Source organism: Bombus bifarius, unplaced genomic scaffold, assembly GCF_011952205.1.
Source record: "Bombus bifarius isolate JDL3187 unplaced genomic scaffold, Bbif_JDL3187 scf7180000008165, whole genome shotgun sequence".
Classification (NCBI taxonomy): Eukaryota; Metazoa; Arthropoda; class Insecta; order Hymenoptera; family Apidae; genus Bombus; species Bombus bifarius.
The window spans coordinates 531189-552155 of record NW_022884487.1 but is presented as its reverse complement, the minus strand read 5'-3'; the positions used below and the strand labels follow the sequence as shown (position 1 = coordinate 552155).

At 32.1% G+C, this 20967-nt stretch overlaps 1 protein-coding gene and 1 long non-coding RNA gene across 3 annotated transcripts in view; one reads left to right on the top strand and one right to left on the bottom strand.

The window, feature by feature from the left end:
* LOC117208983 (beta-1,4-galactosyltransferase galt-1) overlaps positions 1–20967 on the top strand; it is a 167718-nt gene that overhangs the window by 60192 nt on the left and 86559 nt on the right. Inside the window, exon 2 of one of the 2 annotated variants that reach the window (XM_033450533.1) lies at positions 18887–18937. The exons of the other annotated variant lie outside the window; for it this stretch is intronic. The gene's annotated coding sequence lies outside the window, so the exon portion shown is untranslated. The remainder of the gene's footprint in view (positions 1–18886; positions 18938–20967) is intronic. 2 annotated transcript variants of the gene reach the window in all.
* The window catches only part of LOC117208986, a 28856-nt gene that overhangs the window by 6592 nt on the left and 1297 nt on the right, over positions 1–20967 (bottom strand). The window contains exon 2 of the long non-coding RNA XR_004487817.1: positions 20312–20663. This is a non-coding gene — a long non-coding RNA (uncharacterized LOC117208986). The remainder of the gene's footprint in view (positions 1–20311; positions 20664–20967) is intronic.

The following is a 20967-nucleotide window of genomic DNA, read 5'->3' as shown; positions in this document are numbered from 1 at the left end:
AATACAATTAGCTTTTTATAATAAATAATAAAATAATTTTGTAATAAAATGTAAAACATTTTGACACTCGTGTAAATTATGTCACGTGATGCTAATATCCTTAGAGGTTGATGCGACATTAATAAACAAATTAATTACTTATTTAATCAAAACAATGTCTAATGAAATCAGGCTTCGAAACTAATATTCGAACTTAGCTTGTCTGATCTTAATATTGTCATGCTTCTAAGCTATGTAAATTGTTAATATCACTTTTTCGTCGTTGGGATTCCATGGAGATCGTTTGATTTTCGAGAGACGCATTGGCTAATGGGTGGAAAAGATAGACGATATACATATTCAGTAGCTAGTCGAAGGTTTGCAGTAAGCGTAAGGGAGGGATGATAAAATTCGAATAGCTTGCAAATTACAGAAGCTCGTTGCAGTCTTCTTAGCCGAAGTCGATGAAATGTATTCAAAGCTACGTTGGGCACTGTCGGTTGATAAGATATGAAAATAGGGGAAAAATGTCGACGTCTTTTCTGTTTTATCAGCTTTCCTCTCCTTTTATCGATGCCGTTACGTACCAGAAACATTTATGAATAATTCAACTTCTTTCGTATAGAGAGCTCGCTCCGGGCTTTTTACGTTAATAGATGCATACGATACGATTTCACATTCCCTCTGTTTTCCATCTTTTTTCCATTTTTATTCCTTACTATGCGTGATTCTTGGTTAAAAATAAACTTTTTAATTTAATATACTATAAACATTTCATCGGCTCCTAAATAATTGATACTGGCAAAGTACAACTTGGATAAGAATATCCAAGAATCAAAATGCATCGACTATGTTACTGTTTTAATTTTTATCATTTTTTTAATTTATCCTATTTTATCTAAGCATTTTTAATCGATCGAGAATTTTTCTTATCGTTGACTTTAAATGCAGTTCACTTTTTAAACTACGTGTCTATCCAAAAAATCTGGCTTTGAATCGTCAGCCGTGATTTATAAAGAAACGAGAGTTTAGGATTTTTTCAGGACCGAATTTCCTTATGCTGTGAAAAAGGTTATATTTATTAATTATTAATATAAAGTCAATATGAAATATTAAAGTTTCGTTGGATGGTTTTGTGAAAAAGATGTGACCAGATTAAAATTTTGATTTACTTTATTATTTATCCTCGTTTCCTTGTTCTGTATATTCTTAAAAATTTCATACGGTTCTATTTACATACATTTGATATGTCGTCAGTGTGATTATTATCCGATTTTATTGTGTGAATTTTCGCATATGTTTACGCCTGATTTGACTTTCTAATTTCTAGTTTCAGTCTATCCTAAAAATAAACTTTATTTCTATGTTATTATACGTCAGGTACGATAACACCAAGGAAACATGCAAATATATCGATGTTATCAACTATACTTACATGAAATGCCTTTAACCCCTTCCGTTACAACATTTAATCATACGCGCAGTAATACGGCTTGTACTCCAAATGTAACAAACAGGAGTTCCATGTGTAATTTACTTAAATTTCAATTTACAAAATGAGGCAATATTATTCACAAATTCTACGTATGTATGTAACACGTATACTTTTATACATTTGTCGCGATACTAAAACACTCGATTTAAACTCAGTCTAATTTTAACATTGCTGAAATACATTTAAAAAGGTAAAAGACAAGTAATAATTTTTAATTACTAAATTTTTGTTTTTGAGAGTTGCTCGCAACACAAACGTCTAAACAGAGCTATATTCGTTATCAGAACGTTAGAAATCAAACAGTTATTTGCTGTTCAATTAATACTCTTATAAATTTGAAGATGCAAACTTTCGAATATTAAAATGAAATATTACTACTATGGCAAAGTTTTATAAAGATCTGAACAATCTAACAACCTCTCTAGAAAAGAATCGAAACCTTCCCCCTTTACAAACTTTTTATCTGTCACTTATATATTGGTTTAGCACCTAAGTGAGTGAGTCATTGGGTAGTAACGACAAAATCCGCAATCACTTAGTTGGCAACCCAATAAAAAGCGATATGTAATTAAGATGCACCTTCCAATAGAGCAATCTGTTTATCAAATTTCTGACAACGAATAATTTCTCTAGCAATATTATACTGCACTTTTGTACTTTTTGTTTCGGCGGTAAAACACACACACACACATATATATACGTATGTATAATTGAACTACTTGTAATTTCAAGAAGTTGTTTGTCTTCACTCAACAAGGCTATTTTAAATAATGTGGAATTTGCAGGAATTTCAAAATACGATTGTAAATGGAGGCAAAATCCGGCGCCAATTTTCCGATAAACTTCATCTTTTTATAGCATAACCTAATCTTACAGTTTAATTTCTTAATCTTAAAGGCCATTACGTCATACAGTTATTAATATCTATTTTCTATTTATAAAAAGTTGAAAGTACGTATTACTTGTATCGGATAACAGAAATGGAAAAAATCTCAACTATAAGGAAATAATTACTACTACTAATTCATATCGAGTTCTTTGTTACTTTATTAAGATTGCTAAAGGGTTAATATTATATTTTATATGTATATTTTGATTTATTTGAAATGTATTCACGGTCTGATTATTGTCTAAACTTAAACGCAGTAAGGTAATCTGTATCTTAGAAACTATAATAGATAGTCTTTACTGGGATGTTTTGCTGCCAATTTTGTCGACAAATCTTGCCATAACTTATTCTACTTTATCAGATGCCAACACTCTATTATATATCTATTAATCTTTAAATCACTTTCATCACGTTACATTAATAAAAAATAATAAGACAGAAAGCGTTTAGGATTTGTCAACGTATAATTTTTACCTCTAATTATATAATTAAATCATATTATGTTAAAAACAAGTATTTGGAAACGTTCGAGCGACATTGAACATCTATTGGGTTGGCAACTATGTGATTGCGGATTTTGTTATTAGGTGGTATTGACAAAATCCGCAATCGCTTAGTCGCCAACCCAATACGTATTAAAATATTAGATCATCTCATAAATGACGTGACTTGAAAACTGAGTTTGAGATCTCAAAAATTATTACAATCGAAGTTTTATACAAATGGTATACAGTACATAATCTAGTACATAAATTTGTATATACAGTACTTATGTACTGTTCCATGTACTGTTTCCATAAAGTTATCTTTATGGAAAAAGATAAAGGGTTAAAGAGTTAAAAAAATAAGGACAAATTCATCATTGATTAATTACCAACACATAATTCGTTTTTTTCTTTTTCATTTAATATACGAGAAACGATCGTATTACTTATGAAGTGACTTACATACATACATGTGCCTGTATTTACTCGTATGGAAGCCGATCAACGAGTCGTCAACGAGTCTCTGTCAATAGAGTCTTCATTCGTGTTTCACCCTCAATTCCACCTGTTTCCACATAAAGTATGCACGACTCGGATGAAGCGACGGTTTATTCTTTTGGTCTTTCAGCGCGTGCAAAAGGGGAAGACGGACAAAACGCCGTGGCAAAAAGTCCGGACCAGAAGTTACACGAACCAGTCGTGCATGGCTGACCATGCAAGGATTTATTCACTGTTTCAAGTTGACGGGGAAATTCTAGTCCATTCGGTCCTTACCTACTACGGCGAGCAAATGGTCAATAATTTATCCTTTCATGGTTTAAGCCCGCTACACTGGCAGGGATCGCGTAATTAATTTGATCAAAAATTCAAACCCTCGTAGAAACGCCTCTTTTTAGCCATTCACCTGACGACGCGGCGCTGCGACGTTCTTCTGATTAGGCTAACATAAAACTGCGCTGGAAATTGAATAATTGACTGGTCCAACCAAGTGGTCCTCTCTAACGATATTTATCCGAGTTCTGCATTTTTGGTTACTGTTTCTTGCTACGATTTGCGGTTGGTTTTTCTAACTTTGTTGATTACGCTGTTGTGGTGTCAGGGAGGTAAACTACGTTCAACTTTTATTTAACAATTATTGGATCCTGGTAACCAGATTTCATAGTTTAATATCACTCTGATTTATTAAATAACATATATGAATTATTGGAGAGTGCAATCTTGTTCACCCTTCAGATATCTCCTTTTAAATTTTTAAATATTTTGGTCCTTAAAAGTATAGAATACAGAAAAAATAGCAGGACTTAGATATGTCGAGTACTAAAAGTAAATACTTAAACACTATCTATATTTTAATAGTATTTATCGAAATATAGTTTTTATTTCGGGTCATATAGACCCGAGGAGAATAACGGGGTTAGAGAATATTTATTTTTTACGGGAATTTTTTTATCTTTGTTGATTGAAATAATTTTTCTTGAAAATTGTTCAAAAAGTTGTAAGTATATGAATGTAGTAACTGATGGATTCTTAGAGTAAGGACAAGTAATGATGGTAGGTTTAAAGTTTAATGTATTTTAATAAGTGATATTCAATAACAAAAGGAATATAAATAGAGTTTACTCTAGTTTAATAAGCGATATTCAAGAACAAAAGGACCGACTATATTATCGTCGCACGTCGATTCACACTCTGTGTCCGCTCAACTCGCACTCTGCTTCTCAACTGACTCTCTGGCCGTTGTAGCATTCTTTTGTCTTTTGCTAGGCCCACCGCACACGTGTTCCGCGGACGCTCGTAGCCAGGGTCACGTAGGTCTTTTCGGCGAAGCTATTTATTTGAAGGACCCGATAACGCATTGATGGAGCCGACAGCGCCTCGGCTCTCGCGACATTGTCTATAGTTAGCTCGACGTTTCTTAGGCCCTTCTCCCCGATACTACATGAATATGTCAATATATTTGGTTACTGATTATCATTTTTACTTTGATCATCATCCTTATACCTACAAGAGACAATACGTGAAATTGTCATACTGATTTTGGCGAAGATTTGCATATTCGTAGGTCAGTCAAAAATGCTCGACACGTATCCTTTTTATCGGCAATCGATCACAATCAAGGGATGAGCGTGGTTTTTAAAATTGACGGAAGAAAATGTATCTGCTAGAATACTTCGAGAACTATTAGAGACGATGGAATTGTGTCAATGAATGAATTTTGTATTTTGTGACAAAAGAAATACGTGTCGAATATCTTTGGTTGCGCTATGAGTTTGCAAAATTTAGCGATATTCCTTGGAGAAATAAAGTTTACTTTTTTGGAGTTCTTCAGTTAATCTTTGTCTATAAATATTGCACACTGCCATAGTTATGTACCTTTTTTCTATATAAAGATCGTAAATAGAGTTTCTAAATTTATTGTCAGAAAAATTGTAAATCGTAGAATTGAGATAAATCTCGCGCGATATCTCAAATTACATCTCAAAATAAATAAATATAATTGTTGTTTTCGTTTCTAGATGTATGTGGTGACGAACAACTTATATTTCGTTTCTATCGTTTGCGTTGCATCCTCTTTCCAATCAATACGTAGTTCGTTATCTTCGTTATAATATAATAGAATCTAAAACTTTAAAAAAGACAAACAAAAAAAATTATTTTTGTACGTTATAAACCATATGAATATAAATATGTTGTAACACGTACAAATATATGTAGAAACTGCTTTCGACATAATTCGATAATTCCTTCAAAGAGATTTATATACGAAAACTTTAATGGTCATCGTTCGTACGTTTAGAGTTTTAAGGACGAGATGCATTAGGTCCGCAGGAGTTCCATATTAGTCATCCATTTTCATCTCTTTCTAGGAACGATATAACAATACTGATGGAATAATAGCATTTGTAAATTGAAATAGTTGCGCCAGAATCTGAATTTCGTGAAGTGTCTCGTGAATATTACAGAATTTCCTGCGCATTTCGGATAGTATTACGGAAATGTTAGCCTGGAGCACATTACAGAAATCGTATCAACTGTAAGCATTCCCTAAATTAAACGGAGAACGTTTCTTTTAATATTTCACTCTAAATCGATGATATCTAAAATATTCGAAGGAAATTTTCATATGCTCGTTTCAAATGACATTACCTCATTGGTGCTAGAAATTATTATTTTTTTCCCGATTCTGAAAGTTCATTATTATATCTTAATAGCAGCTGCAATAAAACAATGGATTTTACTAGTAATATTTTCTTTGACATAAGAAATTAGTTTGCGTGTATGTGGAAATTCCAATTTCAATCTTCTGACTAGACTTAATAACATTTTTTATTCGTTTGTTACGAAAGCTACAATTTTATAGAATTTTCAAATTTGATTATCGTCAATTACGTGACTATTATCACATTATGCTTCCTTCTAGAACTTCAATTTTGTCAATTTCTCGTATTTAAGAGAGATCCTCTGCAGACATATTTTATAAATAAAAATTCAATTCTTTGTATACTTTTAAGCAAAAAATTTCAATAATTATTAAATATGCCTCTCGTTACTGAAGTATGAACATATACATGTTCAGAAAGTTATAAGTTAAAAATTATTACGTCAAAATTATAAAATATCCTTATATATTGAAAAAATATCAAAATATTTATATGAATGGCAGAAGTTAAACTGGTGTATACGTATGAAATAATAACGATGAATTTTGATATTTTTCTAACAAATCTTCTTAATATCGAATATGCACGTAACATATTTGTTTTTCTTCGCTGTAATTGATAATTGATAATGGGAAAACATATAATATAGGTGGTATTGGTTTGTCCAATTGTAACTTCAAGAAAACAATATCCCATATACATCGCTCTAATATTCGTCAGTAATAGATATACAAATTAAAGAAGGAAATTAAAACATAACATAATTTACAAATAAATGTAAGGTATTAAATAATTTGATAGTGAAAGGACTTCGAATCGCTTACGTTGAATTTATCGTACTGAACCGTTCCTTGAAACAAACAGTTGTCAATGTAATCATTGCGAATGCAATGCAATAATTAACAAATAGAGGAACGAAGGTTCAACTAAGTTGGCTGGTTTGTTTATCGGTATCTTTTCGAAGTTATTAAACTTCAATTTGCAAACGTTGTCCTGTTCGTATCGGAAAACTTTTCTAGCTCCGACACAATAGCAATATATCCCTAGGAAGGAACGCGCGGGACCACTATTTTTCTCCAATTTAAAGTTTTCTGTCTTTAAGGCACTGGCTACGAAAATTAAGTGTACAAAAGTTTCCTCCGGACGGATAAACCGAACTTGTTAAACGGTATTGTGCTGGGAACTCTCCCAATATCGTGCAACTTGGGTGATTTCTCCTCGCATTCTTTCCACGTGGCTGCGTTTTTCGCATTGCTCTGATGAAAACACGTGTTGTCAACGCTATTTGACTCTGCAATATACGAAAAAATTACAAAATATGTCGTAGGGCGCGGTAAACGACCGTTATTGCAGCAAATATGCGCGTGAAATTCTTCCAACAAAAGAATCTCATGCGTGATAAAAGAAAGTGTTTAAGTGCTGTATTTAGTAGACCAAAAATTACAGCGGTCTAAGTCAAGACATCTTAATGTTTATGAGAAATTCATGACATACAGGGTGTCTGTAAAACTTAGTGTCAAACTTCAACAGCTCTGATATTGTAGTACTCACCAAAACGAACAGAAAAGTGTTTACCAGTTAATCGCGTTTGAAGAAAAATTATTTTTCTGTGCGTTTGACACGTATACTTGTCGCGTAAAATAAAAAATTACCATTTACTATAAAAAGTCCAAATTCTAGTTAGGAGAAATAAAAGTGTCATTTAATGGTGTGTTTACTTTATATTGCTCTTATTGCCTCTTTATTGTCTATTTATTTTTTATTGCTTTATGAAGAAAAATTAGATTATTTTCTTCGGTACATTGGTTATTTCCTGTATAATGTATTTCTTTTTTCAAACTCAGTCGGTATTCCCGAATTGTATATTGTATATTGTAATAGAAATACTATAAGAAAATATTTCTCTATCTTATAGACGTTGTGTACTTGAACCGTATAGAATTCGTATTATATAAAAAGAAAAAAACAGGAAAGTCGATTAAATTTTTTGATGGAATGTGTTGAACAAATTTTTGAGGAGTATGCAATTCAACAAACAGAAACTTCGAAAGTTAGTCGACCAATTACGAGCTCAGTTGCAAAACCTACACGTTTCATCGGAAAGAATTTCCCTAATTTTATACCAGCTGTATCATCAAAAGTAAATGCATTTCGAAGATTTGCTGTCTGTTCAAGAAATGGAATTCGTAAGAAGCCACGACATATAAAGTGCCACTTTGTGCGGTATTCTGTTTCGAAAAATACCATATTGAAAAGGCCAACTGAATTTCTTATTATTTCGTTGCAATTCTGAAATTTCATGCAACAATAATTTTATCGACAATGAATCGGTAATTCTTTCGAATAAAAGTGTAAGCCATCAACCGTTTTGCTTTAATTTTGTTATGAAATTTGTAATAGCAGTATTTGCCCTGCTTTTGACGTGTATACTCGTTATCGCTTGATTTCATTTACTGCCTAAACTAAACTAATTTCTAAAACTAAGTTTCCCAGTTAATTGATCAATAAACATAGGTTGAAAAACCGTTAGTTTCGGAGTTGAGAGATGTTCAGTGTATAAAAGTAGCGTATATTAAAGCAGTTGCTTCGTTAAATGAGTTTATACAACGAATCGAAAATTGTTGCCAAAAGGTAAGAGAAATAAAGGAGACCTTTCAACATGTGCGTGCTTTTATGAGAAAACGAGCCGATCTGTGTTGAAATGAACGAGGACATATCGAACATGTGTTACAGAGGTAATGTCCTAGTAACAAAAACATCTCGTAACTCCGAAACTAGTGGTTTTCCAACCCACATTTATTAAGATCTTTTTGCTTGTTTTGATGATAGCTAAAGTTTGGCACCAACTTTTATAATTTACGCTGTATAATCTTCTTCCACGTCCTAGTTAAATGTCAAATGGAATTTAATATCTATCATATAGTATTATATCATATAGTAATATCTACCATATAGTAGATATAGTTTATACTTATCCCTCTTTGTCATACTGCTGTAAATCGCAATATATTTAAGTAAATATTAAAAATCGATAGTTCTTGTGTTAATTCTACGATATTATATTTCTTTTGGATCTCGTAATGATCTTAATAAACCAGTACGCTTTTGTCACGTAGGAGACACAAGAAATCACGAAATTGATACATCACCGGTGATTTCCTCGCGTCGCAGTTTGAACGTTTCACAAATAAGGTAAAGAATTGAACTTTAGATGTAGTAGTAAAATTTATTGTACGAATCCAACAAAGGACGGTTCAGAGTGTTACAACAGAGAATGTGAAGAGCTGATTTTAGGAAGATTTATATATTATGGATTTGGCTCCTATGAAGGGAGTGTCGCCGAGGGTGTCGCCGGGGCACAGGTCAGAGATGGCCTTGCTGTTACTGTTTTCTAATACTGGAACACTCTCTACGTTGTTGTTTCGATGGCCTGCGGGGTGTTCGTTAGATCCCCTTGGCTTTTCTATCGCTAATTTATGACTCTGTGACACCTTCATCGTCAGATATACCATTATTGAATTAATCTGCTTCTTGATGGTTCTTTGAAATGTCTTGTTAAATGACTTTAAATACGAATGTACTCTTTACTAGATAGATCGATTGTAATATAATTACAATTATACGTAGACTACGTTATATGAATGTTGCAAATTTTGTGGAATAATATTTGATATCAGCCTACGGGTAATAAACAACATAATTGTTTAAAATTAAAAGAAAATGAAGAAAATTAAATTAAAAATAAAGGAAAATGAAGTGAAATCAATTGTGCGTGTGTGTGCTTACTTATAATATTCTAGTAGAAAATATCCTATTCGAATAACGAAACGTTCAGCCAAGAGAAGATAACAGAACGTTCCGGTGACACGTGATCTAATAAAGGAGAGCTTGTTGTAATTTAATATCTTTTATGATATTGTTGACGTTGAAAGGGTGGAATGTGTAGACACGAGCCTAGATTTCATTATGGTTAGAGTAATGTTACATAGATTGAGGCATAAAGATTTCTTATGGCCTCTTAAAGTATCGATTGACGTTTACTAAGGCCATAAGTCATCTCGAAAAGTGATCCTTATAGAATTCCATGACACTGATACGAAAATAAGAATACATCTGTTTCTCTCTTCCCCAAATAATTTTGCATTTCTCTTTCCATTTTCAATATACCTTACACGACCTGAACAACATAATTTTAAAGAAATAGATCCTAAATTGAAATTTATCTCATTTACCAAATCCTATGACGATCGCTAGCAATATTTTTGTACATTATGCGCAATTTGTATATTTCTGCATTTTTTAATTTTTTATAAATGCATAAAAATCCATGTTCTGGTAGTAACACAGGTTGAAAAATTAGTTGGAACAGCGATTGAGAAAAAGACGCACAGCCAAGAAAAGAAAAAGTTTATTTTTATTCCTAATGAAATTCTTACTATAAACTCTTTTATCTCTTCGTAGTCCACAGTTCTAAATCAAACAATTATCGTAAAGCTTTCAATAAAAGCTTTGATAAATTTCTAATAACTCTTCGGATGTATCTCGTTTTCCATGAGTATGCTAATACCTGTAAGTCGTATACCCTAGAAAATGTATTCATTGATTTGTCCATAAAAATTACGCTTTATTTCCTAGCTGCGTTTTTTAGCCAAAAATTTCAATCGCGAATGAGAGACGTCGTCTCAAGCCGAGTATTTAAAATTAAGTTTTCCAAAAGTTAATTAACTTCAGATTCCTTCAGAATCATAAACGACGCTAGTTACGTAATATGCAATGGTCTGGCGAAATCAAGATCAAAATCGCCAACATCGTAGCAGATGTAAACTAGTGTTGTGCACAGCGCTGTCCAATGCTGATCCAACATTCTGCGCAGCGTCGTACGAGTTTCAGCTGTAACACAGTTAGCTGGAATGGTAAGGCCGGTTGCATACAAACAACGCGATGCACTTGTGATCTGGCAATGGTGAAATGCATACATATAAGCGCGCGATTCCGCTACTAGAAATATAAACTTGCCGAATCGCAGAATGTCAGCGGCTGCGTCGCATCGACCTAGTATCCTCTGTATCGGAGTCTAATTCGCGTTAATTTGTGCTGAATCACGTGCATTTGATGAATTTCGCTGGCTCGAAGGAAACGTACGCGATTCCGCGCAGTCGCTTCGAATACCGCACCGATCTTCCTATCTTACGCATTGTTTCTGTTGCGTACGCGTAATCTTCTGAATTCATTAACGAAACATTGTATATGCTGATTTCTCTTCTTCTCTTCGCGTGGATAGAAATGGAATTCAGAGACGGGATATTAACTTTATTCGTTGAACGACTCTGTTCGATACTGGAAAGTTCAGAAGGAATATTTAGATTCGCTGAAAGATCGATAAAAATTGTCAATTTTACGAAACAGTTCGAAAATTGTTGATCCGAAAGGGAAGTGAGTATCTTGTTGCGTTTGTTTTTTTAATAATAGCAGATTGATCGGTTCTTTAGCTATCGAATACATATGCAATTAAATTGAATTATTGAATACAAATTTTTCAGGGAAAGCAAGAAATTGTTTGGAAGCTTGCAAAAACTCATTTACTAAACACAAAATGTTGGCAGGAACAATAAAATCTAGTAAACTCTAATATACAAATATTCTTTAAATTTCTCCTTGAACTTTGTTTCTTCGATACAATTTTCGATGAAAAGTTTGTTTCTTCGATAAAATTGATATTTGACGTTGCTGTAACTGTACGTTTAACAACGAGTAAAAAGTAATTCGTTCTTTGTCAAATCTTTTTTCATTGCAGAGGAACGATTTTGGTCAAAAAGCGTACAGCACGATACGAATAAGTCAGCGGAATTCAATTGTTGATAACCAGTTTATCGATTACACTAGTTGCTGACAATCAAATTAGCGTGCAAGGCTCACGAACAGAGCACCATCGAGGTTAACTGAATGAGGAAACAGGAACAGGAACAGGATCAGGATCAGGAATTACAATTTCGAGAAGGAAATAAATCCGTGCGATTCGATACGTGAACACAACACGCATTCGGGTTCACAACTGCGAACACGAAGTAACATTTTCCGTTTTCGTCCAGTCTCACTCAGTTTCACATATCTCTGTCTTGTTTTTCATTGTATGGCGTTTCATTCGGCGTTCGATTTTCCAATATTTTCCAGTGTTTTTAATCTTGTTCCTTTTTTTGCTTCTAAAAAAAAGGAAAGTTTAGAATTCGAAGGAAGCTTTAAGAGATTTAGCGCTGCTGTTCTCCCATTCCTCCTTGTGTTCCCTCTTCTCTTCAAATTTTAAAATACAATAAGACTTCCTATGATACGGAAGGTACATACTGCGTTATACGAATTTCGTGTGGCATGGGATCCAAGACACAGTCGGCATTAAATAAAAAGTTCATTTTAATATGACAGAAAATAACGTATCGTCTATTTTATTTTTAAATAATAGAAACTCACGATTTTTTTTTTTTATAAGCATAGAATGACTTGAAGCGTGTAAAATTAAGATTCTCCCACTGAAATATGTATTATAAATATTTAGAAATAAGTTTCATCGATATCGTTTCTCGCATGCTGTTACATTTTGTTCATGGGCTGAATATCTTCACTTTCAGTAGTTCCTTATGTTCCTTATTCGCAGATGTTTCATTTGGTATTATTTGGTATTCTCTTTCATACGAGGATAGTAGAATTTTTTGATATGAACACGGCGTTATATGGAATTCTACTGTTCTTTATTCATAACAGGTATAGAATATAAAAAGAATGGTAAGATTTAAATACACAGGCTCGCGAAAGTATTCAAATACTTATAGATAGCTGTCACGAATACATTGTGTGCGTTTCATACAAGATTTTCAAATTTCATCAGCTCTTTTATAAGACTCGATCATCGTGATTATATGAGTGAAGTTTGAAATCAACCTGAACTCTGTGATATATGCGTATTATAATTGATATACATATATGGAAATCACGAGTTGTTTAGTACAAATTTATATTTCGCAGAGAACACAACAGTACTTAAACCGTCAATTGCCCATTACATAAATAAGTCTTAGTATTCAATGGGACCATTAGTAACTTTTTACTAGATATCTATTTGTAATAAATATCTTGTAACTTCTATATACATTTTAACATTGGTTTTAAATTTTATCAATAAAATATGATACAATATTATACAAATATATCATAATGACAGTCGTGTCTTATTACAGTATTAATGAAAATTCAAAGTGTTTTATATAACATACACAATATGGATGTAAAAGTTCTCTATGGTAAATGTGCAAATAAAAAATATCGTAAGCCAGTATATATCGATCATTAAAGCTAAATATTAGGCTGTCCCAAAAGTTTAATTCGTTTCATAAAGAAATAATATATGGTGGAAATAATATATATAATCATACTTGGAATTATACAATCTTTTGTTCGAAACTGTTCTTCTCCAAACCTATTTGTCTCTATGTACCTCAAATTTCGTATTGTCATCGTCGCTCTTCTCGAAATTTCAAAATATTTCCAATAACACCCATAACATATTCACAGTACGTTGCTACAAGTATTCAGATATTAGATCGTCCCAAAAGTCTCTTTCGTTTTATAAGGAAATAATAGATGCACAACAGATGCATTGTTCCAATAGAAAGAAATGGATCATACGTAATTCAATAAAATAATATAAAACAAAAAATGTTGAGCATCTATTATTTCCTTATAAAAGAAATTTTGATTTAACAAATTTGACTTTGAAAAAAACAATTTTAGGACAACCTAATAATTAAAAATTGTGTGCATTATAATAATACCTATTCAGATATAATATTTTTATTTTTGCTCATACAAACCCGAAAAGAATAACACGATTAACGTGACCTTTCCCGCTTTTTCTCCATTTCCATTCTGAAATAGAAAGTCATTCGTGGGGATGAAAGAAAAGCATTTAACTCGCGAGTAAAGTTTGGACAGTTCTGACTGATACGACTTTGTTCTTACCCAGGTGTCATTGTTATAACGGCCAGAAGGAGATCAGCGGAGCTAACATGATTTTTCTATTTTTCTACTTCTACCTTTATTCCTGGAACAAAACGACATAGATAAGAGGTTTATGTTGGTCATGAACGCACAGCGTAGCATCCGATGAAGTGAAATAGATTGTTAATTTCTCGAATTTAAATTACGGTACAGATACTACTGATGTCAACGATTAGTGTAAACGATAAGTTCGTTTTCTAACTAACCATTTTCTTATAAGAGATATGTGTTGAACGCTATTAGGAAAATATATATTAAATGTTAAATAATTGAAATATTCCATACGTTTGTGAATAGAATTATGACACAATGAAGTTAACACAATTAACTTACACAGATGTACGTAGGTATACTTGGAACTATTCTGTGCACAAGTTTGGTTTTAAGACGAAAAGCAATTTGTGTTAAAGATTATTCGAAGCATGAATATTCAATAAAACAATTAAGTTATATTTGTATGGTATTGCATTGGATAAAGTTTTGAAGATCCAAATGGTTGATATGTTATAGTACTACGTGACTTCGATATTGTATTCATTTGTATTGTTACTAAGTTAGCAAAATTTACCAAATATCCAACTGGACAAATTGTAAAGTGCAAATTAAATAATAAAAAAAAATTGTATTGTTCACGTCAGTAGCAATACTGATAAATGGAAAAGTTGATTTTCGAAAATAATGAATAAAATATTCCAGTTGAATATTCCTTTCTTCCAATTTAAATTAAATCTTGTACTCACAATCAACTATCAACTTCTATATTTGTATTTAACAATTTACATTTTACTTATTTTTATTTTTATTTACGTGTTATATTTGACAATATCTTCTGTTATAAAAGTATCAAAATATCATTCTCATTTTTTGAAGCTCGTACATTTATATCGATCTCTGTTTTAAAAACATTTATATACGCAGAAAGTAAAAAATTTTGCAACTTTAAAATTTATACGCTCGTTTAATACCCGGATAACCATACGAAATATATAGATTGTAGTTAGATAAATTATAAACAGGAACTTTACGAAAGAATTACATAGAGCAAGAGCTTTAATTAATACTAATTAATTAAATTAATAAAAAAGATTAATAAAGCTTTAATTAATAATTGTTTATTGATATAAAGTGTATGAGCAAACAAATAAAAGCGTATAATTTGAATACTTAAATATTTGATTTTATGAATGTTATAAACGCATACACTTTTCAAGAATATGCATCTGGAGCAATTTTTCCTTGTTTTAACAAGAACATGGAAAGATCGTTAAAGAAAGTGTAGAAATATAAAGAGAAAATACGAAGCCTTAAATATAGAACATGGGGGTTAAAACAAGTAATACTACTTAAGGGTTAAAGATTATTAATAGAGTTCGTTGAATATGAATTATCAATAGAAATTTTCATTAAGAGAATGGTGCTAACGGTGTTATTTATTAAAAACATACACAGAACAAAAAAGAACCGTATGTGAAATTTTTATGTAAACAGTAGTATAAAACCATTGAAATCATTTTATTCTTTCTTTAACTCATCCAATAAAAATGTAAATTTTCAAACTGCTGATGTTCATGCTTACATAGGAAATTTAAAGTTGCATAAATATGCAAAATGTACACGAACTAAAAAAATATAAAAAATGAAAAACAAAAGTAACATAGGTCAAAAAATATAACGATAAAAATACCAATAAAAATATACAAATGTACTCGCTGCAATATTTAGTGAATGAAATAGGTCTCTGTTTATATACTGTCTCTTTAGTTGTATTGATAAAAACATGAATTTATATAAGCATGCCCAATCTAATAATTATACTTTGTGTCGTCGCACGAATACCAAAAAGACAGGCAGTAAAGGAAAACTCGGTCAACGATATAATAATCGTGCAAGTGCTTTCAAGCTTGAACGTGAATCGCAATCCGATTTTCCCTTGCACGGCCGATTCGCGGAAACGTGAATCGATGCACGCAGCGTGAAGTTTTAATGCTCGAAATATCGCAGCTGTTGATGTCGCGCATTGTACCCTCCGATGAATTATAAAAATCTCCATAAAACATGAAATAGTTAATGCCATTACGTGAAACGCTTTACCGAAGGAATTTATTCGCGTTTCCCTCGGTTTTTTTTTATTTCTGCCTCGTGCTCGTTACCGCGTTTTTCATTTTCGTTCTACGCGACCGCGTTATTGTGGTTTGCACTTTATACACGCAGCCCGCGCTCGTACAAATCGTGTTTCTGTTCCATAAGAATAACCGATTTTAATAATACGTGCTTTTGAAAATGCATGCAATTACTAGATATATATCGCGCCAGTGTGTGTAATCGAGGCTAGAGCTGCAGTTTGAAAATCCCCGTTAATTGCGAATAATTGCTACGCATTGTTTACGACGAAACATTATGTCGGATATTGAAAACCGAATGGAGGCAGAGAGAAGGGAAATTTGTGAAAATTCTGCGTCACGGTTAGGTCATTCTATGAAAAGTTGCTTCATGCAGGTTTTGAATCAAGATTTGTTATTAGACTACGGTTCGAGTGTTCAGAGTATTCATTCGAGTTGCTAGAGTAGTGTTGAAGAATATGTAGAATGTATACGATATTTTACAATGTACAAGATGTTCGATGTATTTGTCGTAATATCTATAAGAATAACGAATTTGTCTTTGGCTTCCATTTCTTTAATTTTACTCGTAGCTCGTGCTTTGTACTTTGCATTTAACTTTAGCTTTAGTCATAAAAATCTGAATTTTCATAAATCTTCACAGCCTAGATATGTGATTTTGACCCGAAATAGCATTATAGCGACATCATACGTTTATGGAATATTTTCCTTACACAACGAAAAATATTTTTCTACAAGTTAATATATCTCTTCGTGTGTACTTTGTAAACAAATTGTATCGCTTACGTTCGCGTTCAATTTTTATTACTGCTATGAGTTTTGGAGAAAGATCCGAAAAATTTTCTGACTAAAACATTTTTATTGTACAAAGCCAGCCATTGACTTAATTCTTCTGAAAGTAAATTAACGTAAAATAATATTTAGAAATATCTAAAAGATGGTATATTACGCATACTAATTTTATTCTCTAAAGTATAAAAGAGGGTTGAAAAATGCGTATAAAGGTTAAACAAAACCTTTTAAAAGGTAGTTCGGAAATTAATTATATAGAATGGAAAGAAAGCTTTCCCTGGTTGTATGTAATCCATTAATCAATAATTGGTTGGGTAAAATCCACTTAAAAAGGCAAACGTTTGTGTGTCATTTCCTGTAAGGAAATGGAGGAAATCTCTCCATTTTATCCCTTCAAGAGAGGGATTAAGTAGGAGTAGATTACCTTAGAATTAAGATGATGTTACAGTAAGTCTTAAATAAAAAATACCAATGAATTTTTTCCTTTTTTTTGCCATAATGAATTCAGGAATATCTGAAATTATATTCTATGAAAATATAAATATATTAGCAACATGTATTTCATATTGACCGTTATATCTCATTCGTAACATAGCTTAAAGAAGCATAATTTAAACAAACGAGGGAGATATTTTTATGCGAGAAATAAATTATAAAGCAACAAGATGAAATTCCTCTGCACAAAGTATCTCTTTCCTTACAGAAAGTTAGTTTTTGAAATCTCTTGAGCACACATTCGATTGTAGTATTCAAATGACTTTCGAGTCGAACACTACTACCCTACTGTTCGATAAAATATATATATATGTGTATGTTATGTATCGTGTTTGTTGAAGAAACTTTTGCATATTCATACGTGATTCCAATACCAGTGATGCAGTAACTTTATTAGCATATATTTTAGAAATTACTCAAAGCGTTTTCTTTTTCTATAACAAAGACGAAAGAACATTCTAAAATTTGTATCAATGGTAAGTTCAACGATCATAATTTTTGACACCTTATTTAGTTATTAATTTCGAAAATCATAAGAGAATATAGAAGCGTGAATTTTGATTAATATTTAAAACTCGCTATGTTTTTATGTATTTGTTACACATAGCTATAGTGAATATGAAAAATAGTTGCACATTTATATGTGTTGTAATTAATTATTTTCATAGCTAGTTATTTATATAAGTATAAACGTATCTCTTTGACAAATGACAAGTTTTATACAATGTAATACGTATATATATGAATAATTAATAATTTTAATTATATTTTTAATTTTAATTTTTAATTATATGTATACTACTGGTCAAAAGTTCGAAATCACTACGTGCTCCATCGAAATCAAAATTTAAGAAATACGTCTTTTTAGGTTTCTCGTACCTTAGAAAACTTACTATCTAACCATTATTAATAGCCCTAAATAAACAAATAAATAAAGAGAAAATAACTATTAATGATGGTAAATAATAATAATTTACGAATTAACAACAAAACTAACAGAAGGTGCGATATAAATAAAACTGACAATGAGAAATTGTTGCAAATTTTGATTCGCAGTATTTTTGGATACCAAAACACGTGCAAATCATGTTCATGGCTGCTGTATTTAAAGAGGATGCTACATTTATCTTCCATTTCGTATCGTAAATTAAATATGTCACTCGAACCAACCGATTTTCTTTATTTGTCTCTAAATGCGCAAAAACCATAAGCACGGTCGACAGCGCAAAAGAAAAAAGGAATAAAAAGTAAAGAGGAAAGCAAACGTATTTTACAACAAGAAGCGATATTTTCCAGGCGTTAATGCGAGGGCGAAGATAAATAATTTCGAAGAATTCACGTATTAACAGAAGCGTGTTGTCTCTCATAGCAGAGAACTAGAAGAATTAATTATTACTAGACATTTTCTTTTTATTTGCTTTCAGAACGAACTACCGTCCCCATGCTTGGCAGTGCCTTTCCTGGGACCACTTTAGGTGAGTCGGGCGTTGCAGTAATGGAAATTTCTCTATTAAAATTTCAGGCAATAAGATTGTTTGCATTCCATCTTCCGCGCTTTCCCATCCCTGGTGTGATTCAAAGCACTCCACTCGCGTTTATTATCGACCGATACAGAGTACTCTTGCATTTTAAAGAGAAATCGATAGCCCGGGAGGGGTGGAGACTGTAAAGAGCTCGATAGCCGAGCGAAAATTCTTTTTCATCCTTCATAGAATGTAGGGAAGTCCAAGTTTCGTATCGAGTTAACAAACGTAATCTATGTCGGCCAGTGTAGCATTAGTTCGCTGATATATCAATAGAAAAAGACCTCGTGTCTATTTTACGTGAATCATAAATAATTGCACAGGTTCTCCAGAATTTTACCATATATACAGTTAGTCACGAAAGTCTACACGTACATCTGTCGAATTTTCTGTATCTGACTTATCATAGAAACAAGAAACGTACTTGGTCAGAAAATTATTTATCACCTGCCTGTCAATACAATTATTATCGATATATTTTTAAGAGGAATTGAACTTGTAAAAAGCTTGTAAAAAATTACATCTGAAATTGCAAACTTAATTTCTCGAACACCAAGGAGATACTTACACTCACGCAGTACTTAAATCATGCTTATATAAGTACACGTGATGTAATGTAAGTACTCTAATTATATTAATTATAATGAAATATATTGTTATATTCTATTATATTGCGCTAACATTTTATCAAATATAATTAACATTTATCGTCTCATGTATATGTTAACAGGTGTATGTAATTTCTGTATTTTATATTTTTTTTACTTCTCTGTTATTTATGTCGTAACGTCTTCACAAAATTCGCAGAGTTGACGTTTTCATTATAATAATTTATATCGCTATACATGTATAGTACGTAGACTTGTGCATCGTAATGTAACGACTGTAAATAGAACCAGAAGGACATTTACTATCTTTTGCGTTTATTTCTTCGAAACAGATATTTCTAAGCCAATGTTCGAATATCCAAACGTATGAAACTACAGAGGGAATGTTTGAGATAAAAGCTCGAAGACATCTGAAATAAGAATATAAAAAGTTCTCGTGTCAATTCAACCCGAATAGCAATTTATTTTATATCCGTATGAAAATCTTCCTCCGAACAGAAGCGGAAGACAGTTTCTTACTTTTTTGCCACGTCTGTACCTACTCTTTGTTCGTAAGAGAGATATCTCTAAGTTGACACAGGAATATTCAGAGCAATGGATAAAAGTACGCTTGCGAATGTTTGATAAAAGGGAAGTTCACTCTGAGAATAGTTATCGCCTTCCCTCTCTGGAACGTTTGTGCCAGACAGCGGATGATTCGATAAAAGAAACTTCTTACCTTGTGTTATACTTTTCAGTGGTAGACAGATCTAGCGTAGATAAGAGGAAAACGTACGAGACTTGTGACTTTCCGGAATTTAATTCCAACTTCCTTGGAGATCGACGATTTGATCTAAATCCCAGACTGAACTTCCCCTACACTGTATGCACATACGTAAGTAGGTGTATTTGTTCGGTAGTTGGTATCAGAAGTTCTTCTCATCGGCTCGTGCTTGGCTTAGATACATATGTATACCAGGTAAAAACAGAACTTTGTTAAATAAAACTTTTGTTTATTAATTCCTTTCACCTGTGAGGTGATAAATATCCCATATATATTTACTGTTGCTCACTAAAGTATTTAAACACGCCTGTAGAAACTTTTAATGAAGAGATCACGTGTGTTATATGAAATATTTCGAAATTTTATTATCACTGTAATGAGACTCCGCCATCATAATTATACTCATAAAATTTGAAACAAATTTAAACATGTACATTGAAATTACAAAATGTTTGGTGCGAGTATACGTCGCAAATGAAACGAAATATTTAATATTCTAGTTAATAAGACTTAGTATTCAATGGGCTGATCTTCAACACTAATTATACGTTTAAAGTGACTATTCGTGTTGCAAACTAAGTTTTTATTAAATATATGCAGGGCGTGATAGA